Below are 6,384 nucleotides of genomic sequence, written 5' to 3' on the forward strand. Positions count from 1 at the left end.
ACAGTACAGAAACTAGCTAGCTAATAGCCTAGGCTACAGTCGCTGTTGCCAAATTATTCAGAAGATGAATAACGTGAAACTGGTCGCTAAATAAATCCACACATGCCTATCACTATCAACTACCATACTTAGTCTTAGTCTAACGTCTGTTTTCTTTTTCTTTTCCCGGGGAGCTGGTGCATGTTTAAAGCTTAGGTTCAAGCTGATTGTGCTTACATGTTTTTTTGATAATGATCCGGTCAGTAAAAGTGGCACAAGTGTTGCCAACTACTTTCAATGGAAAGTAGCTAAAGCCTGCTTGAAAAGTTGCTAAATGTCACTATATGACGTCATGCACTAATTTGCACATTTGTGATGTCATCTGCCTAGCGTCAGATGGTTTCAGCCCCTTTGATCTGGTTGCTTCTCTCCTACTCTCTGTGCTCACATATACTGTATTTTAATGCAGCCAAATTCACAATAAAGCTGTTCTCATTTACATATTTTTCTGTTTCTGTTGTCAGACAACGGGACGAGTATGAAATAGTGACTGAAACGTGGCCCATTAAGACTACATGTTAATCAGCAGTCACTTCCAAGTCATTTCTAAGCTGCTGCTCGGCACTGCTAAAATTCTGATTTTATAACCATGACGTTGTTTGACAAAATCACCATACACATAATTTAAAGACAAAGGCTGTGCTGTGATTTCGGCTATATTTACATGTAAAATAATCAGTCAGAGAGAAAGTTAGAAGCAACAGATTATTTGTATTTGTAGTATGTGTTTATAAGTTTAATAAAGTTTAAAGTTTATTATTATGTGTTTGAATAATGTACAATGTACAGACTCGTCTAAATAAATGATCTGAATTCACAGAGTTCAGAAACGGGAATGAACTAAACCCCTGGGTGATAGTGAGTGATAAGACAGTGATGATGGTCAAAATGATCAAATTAAATTGTTTAAATTAAAACAATGGAGGAGCAAAGCTGCCGTGCGGACTGAATGTGTTGCACCACCTCTCTGCCACTCACTAAACAGAGTAGACACAGAAAGAGGTGTGCCTCTTACTTGTGGGGCAGTACTGGCAACTCTCTTCTATGGAAAGTAGTTAAGGTTTGTTCAAAAAAGTTGCTAGATTTGTCACTAGGTGCTTTTTTGAAAAAAAGTCGCTAAAGGGGTCTGAAAAGTCCCTAAATCTAGCGACAAAATTGCTAAGTTGGCAACAGTGAGTGGCACGCTCATAAAACGTGATCAGGGAGAACAATATTCCGTTCTCAAATTAAACTTTTATTCTAATTTTGCCGTTTGTTGTGACACGACTACAAATAATGTTTTTACTCATTTAGAGAAATTAATTTATTGGGGAACTATTTGGAGGGTATAGAGGACGAAAGCTGCCAAAATCAAAAATAAAGAAATAAATAAATGACTCAAAAAATAATATACATTTCTTTTGACATTTCTTTATGCCTTTCCTCTTCTATTTACATTTCCTCATGTGTTTCTTCATTTTTTACATTTTTACATGCATTTCATCTTATGCAACTGAGGGGGCTGTCATTCAAGGTGTGTCATGGGGTCAACTTTTCACCTATTGGTTGATCGACATCCGAGGGCATAGATCGACTATACCTGCCTTGCTCCAACACCGGTAGCCAGGCTCACTACAGAAATGGTTATTCCAGTCAGGAGATCACTAGAGAATTGAGGCGCTTAGCTGATCTAGCTGAAAATAATTCTGTCAGTATGGACTAGGGCTGGGTATCCTTTTAAATTTTTTCGGTGTTGGTGCTGAAACCAGTACCTGGAATTCAGTGCCGGTACCAAAACAATACTTTTTTCATTCACAGCACTGAACTCTAAGATATGGAAAGAACGTAACTTCTTCCCTTTCCCGAAGTTGCAGAAACCATGGCGTCCAGTGCACTGCACCGTGTAAATTTTACGTTGATCCTAAAGGGGATATTCCTGCCTTTTTCTCCCAAACAAAGGGGGTTACAGTCGTATTTTCAATCTATTTATAACAGTAATGCCCAAGGTGGGTAGCTAATGCTAGCTAGCAATGATTTGTGAATTCGTGTGGCCTGAACTAGCTAACGTCAGAGAAAATGCGGGTTATGAAACAAATTATTTCATTTGTAGCGAGTGAATAACGTGCAATTTTTGATGTAATAGCTTTATATGCAGCTCACAGGAATTAAAATATAATATTTTATATATATATATACATACACACACACACACACTATATGGACAAAAGTATTTGGCCACACCTGTTTTTCAGGGTTTGGGCTAGGCCCCTTATCTCCCATGACAGGCAATCTTAATGCTTCACCATACCAAAACATTTTGGACAATGCTATGCTTCCAACTTTGTGGCAACAGTTTTGGGAAGGCCCTTTTCTATTCCAACATGACTGTGCCCCAGCGCACAAAGCAAGGACTATAAAGACATGGTTTGATGAGTTCAGTGTGGAAGAACTTGGGAAGTGGACATGTTGCAGTGCGCTAGCCTCCATTCTGGTGTTTGTAACGTCTGATTCACTCTACCTCTCCAGTCCCTATATACAATCTCTTTTACAGCTCCCCAATATACCTAGCCCCTAGCCATGTATAGCTAACGTTAGCTAGCCAATTCTCCCATGCACTGCCTGTCAGCAACTTTAGGTATCAAGTATTTAACGCTGGCTAGTTTGCTGGAAACATCTGATATTTGTTGAACAATCAAACGAGAATTTGTTTGTGAGCAAAGCCTTAAATGAGAAAGCTAATAGAGAGTCCTTATCAGAAAGTACCAAAATGTAGCACCAAAAGCATGAACAGATTTCGATACTCGGTAGTATCAACGTTTTTCGGTCGGTACTTTGTGTGACCGGCAGAGTTACCCTTTTGCCTCTCAGCCACCATAGCTCCTTCCCTTCTTGGCCACGCCCCCTAGTAGCACTCGGGTGGCTAACCACTAATTAGCCAAGGTCCCTGTTTGTGTATATATATGGCCGCTTTGTCAGGTACGGCAGTTCGAGTCCCTTGGTTCACTGCTTTCCGGTGCGTAACGCTATCCATGCTGAAAAGGTATGTACTCCCTGTTTGTTTTCAATCGCCATTAGATCATTGCTGTGCTCACGCATGTGTTTAAAATTGAATTGTTTGGTAACAGGTATTCGTGGTTCTACAAACGCGTCCTGTGGTGTGTGTATGCGCTTCACTGAAGGTATTTGCGTTTTATTCAATCTGTTGTACCCGTACCTTCATTAAAATCCATGTTGCAAACAAGCGATCATGTATTCTAAATATGCGTGTGTGTAATGGCAATGTTTTAATTTAGGTCTGTGTTGGAGACGCCGAGTAGACACCAGTCTCGCTCACGTTAACCGGAAGGCACGTAGAGGTAAAATTTAAACTAGGGACTGCCTCTTCCCGGGTAATGTGTGTTGTACTCGTTACTGCTATGCGAATGCAAAACCATGACGAATATTGTTTTGTTATCTCTTTAGGAAGATTTGCCACTGCTGCTTTGCCTCCTGTAATTTTAGTTTAGCTTTTGCCTTGCAAGGTTTTTAGGTAAGTGGCCTGAGTTGGTGTGTTTGGCCACTTGTTGTGCGTGATTTTTATCGGCAGATGGATTTTAGGCGTACTGGCTGCCCCAGTGTTCTCTTTTTTTTTTATTGCTTTTTTTACTATTTGTGCTCAACATTTTTATATTAACTTTGTATTTAGTCCTTAACCAACTGGTTGGGGCTCTAATCGTTCCCCTTTTTCCCCCTCCCCTTATATAGTTATCAGGGAGTGTAGCTGCTGGTCTGCTGGGTGGGTCGCTGGACCTGGGTCCCCTCCTTCATGCACTGCATGCAGTGTCGTAGTGGTAAAGTGTACTTCACTATTTGCTGTGGTCACTATTTGCTGTGCGTGTGTTAGCAGGCACCAGGAACAAGGGCATGCGTGGTGTGTCGGTCTCTCTCCTTCCCAGAAAAGGTAACCTCCTCGGTGATCAGCCTACTCATTTTTTTCAATAGTTTGTCTCTGGTGGCAGCCATTACCCTGTCCTCTGGCAGCATTGTTTGTCCTTACCTTCCCACCTGTTTTTTAAGAGTTTGTAGCAATAAGGGCAGGTTTATATTTTTTTATTTAGTTTATTTGTTAAATAAACTTTTGTATTCAACTGAAATACCATGTCTGTCTTTTCTGCTAGCTTACCTGCATGTGAGAACCCTCTAGTCTCTGTACTATATCTTAGGAATATAAGTCGTAAGCATTTCTTGGGGGTGAAAGTCCCCAGGTGGCATAGTCGAGTACCCTAGAGCCAAGACCTTTGACTGTTACCACTACCTGGTCACATTTGGAAGTACCAAGCCTCGATACCCAGCCCTAGTCAGGACTATTTACTTTTTCGCGTGGACGCTCTGACAGTGTTTCAATTAGCGGCATACATAGACAGAGGTTGACCCTTTTGTTTTCAATAATTTGGAGGAAGTGGCTGAACATGTCCGTATACCACACAAATAATGCTGGGACAGCTGGGCGCCCTCCTCATATGCTGCCTGCGGAAGCCCTGGAAAGTTTTTATTTTTATTTATTTTTTTTTCTTGCGGCTTTGTCTCTCGGTGACATTGCAAGGCTTTATTTATTTATTCATCCATTTATTCATTTATACACCGCAATAAATATTGATGATATCTATAACACCTTGTAGCCTATCTGTCTCAACTGGTTTAAGACGTGTTCATCAGTGAATAAATTGGTTATCAGCAATAATTTCCTCTTATGGCATAGCCCTATTATGTTGGTACAGACCTTACAGCTCACGAATAGGCATGTCTTGAAAAATTAGCCATTGTACATGACATGACCTGTTCATTATTGATTTGCGTAGTCTACAATATTGTCTATTCATCAAACGGAAAACAAAAAAAAGACGTCAGTAATTGGTTATAAGCCAATGTTCTGCTAACCAGAAATAGGCTGGGCGGTTGGATTGTGACATAATGCAGATTAGCCGATCTCCAACGTAGAAACAACGTTACCCCGACGGCCAAAAATGGCGTTGACCCAAAGTCAGTAATCAACATTATGCCAAAATTTGCCAAGCCGTTGATCCACCGTCAGGTCAACGTATGCTTGTGTAACGGGTGAAAGTGGGTCAGCGAGCGAGTTTCGAAGCCCTTGCCAACCCCTTATGCTGCTTACACATGACTAGCTTTGGGGCATCAACACAACGCTCAGCATAGGCTTGACGTGCCACTCAGTCCTCCACATGACAAGCGTCCTAGATATGTAATCACGGAAGCGCTACAGAGCAGGAGAAATAAGGCAAAGACAGAATCTCAAGTACTTACTATCTCAACAACTCTGTACATGTATTTCAGCAAACAGAAAAATGCCCAGGCAATTGCTCTGATAGTTCACCGAAGGAGGGAAGGAGCCTGTAGAACGTGGGTTCTATTTGTTTGGGCGAATTGAGTGAAGCTTGCTCTTTTCACTCGATTTGCGTGCAGTCAGAGATTTGTATGTGTAAGCAGACTGAACTTTTTTACTGAAATATCATGGTGTTATTGACTCCTTAAATGTTTAAAATGTTTCGGATGCTTTACTTTTACCCGTAATTTGTTGTTACACCATAGACATTCAAATTTGATGACTCAGAGATGTCTTCCAGACGAGCAAACACACTTTTAAATACCTCTTCCAGATCTATCAGCATACATCGCATAGATGTCTCGGAGATGTATGTGTGCTTACAGGGATACTAAAACATTAGCTAGCTATCGAGTTTTTTGAAGCTCTGTAACGTTATATAAACTCACATTTGGATTTGGCATTTTGGTACCATACAACTCTGAAAAGCCTGACGCACACAACTTCTCCAGTTTGTCCTCCATCTTGACTTTGCCTGGATCTTTAAATTCAATTTTTATATTTTGCGCCAGTGTCGCATCACACTGTAAAATCACTGGCTTTACTCAAAGGTCAGCGGCAAATGGGGGTCAAAGTTCAACCAAGTTTGAGCATTACGCTACACTATGCTCAAGCTTAAACATAAGCAGTGCCATAAAATACAGTGTGCCTTCTTGGGACGTCGCAATAAGTAGTGTGAAATGCTGTTGGAGGCGTGCAATTTTTGGGTAATGGAAAAAATCCATAATGGTGGGAAAATGGCAGAGTGCATACCATATTAGCAGAATGTAATGACATGTCCCTGATAGGAAAAGGATTATCCTCCTTGATTAACAATAAAACAAATAATTCACAGAATGATTGACACCAATCATGTAAATGGAGTAAATGATTACGCTCGCGAAACACAGCAGATTGTCTGTAGTTTGTGTGTGTTACGACCATGGTCGTTACTGTTTGTGTTTGTGTGTTCGTTTTCCCCGATGTATGTGTTTTGCTCCGGCTGC

At 40.8% G+C, this 6,384-nt stretch overlaps 1 long non-coding RNA gene across 1 annotated transcript; it reads left to right on the forward strand.

Annotated features, from left to right (window-relative positions):
- The first annotated feature begins 2,981 nt into the window (after positions 1–2,981).
- On the forward strand, positions 2,982–3,402 carry LOC118780120. The gene is made up of 3 exons (XR_005005066.1): positions 2,982–3,058; positions 3,144–3,197; positions 3,312–3,402. It is a non-coding gene; the product is annotated as an uncharacterized LOC118780120 (long non-coding RNA).
- Positions 3,403–6,384: the final 2,982 nt, after the last annotated feature.

This window comes from Megalops cyprinoides, chromosome 7 (genome assembly GCF_013368585.1).
Source record: "Megalops cyprinoides isolate fMegCyp1 chromosome 7, fMegCyp1.pri, whole genome shotgun sequence".
In the NCBI taxonomy this organism is placed as follows: Eukaryota; Metazoa; Chordata; class Actinopteri; order Elopiformes; family Megalopidae; genus Megalops; species Megalops cyprinoides.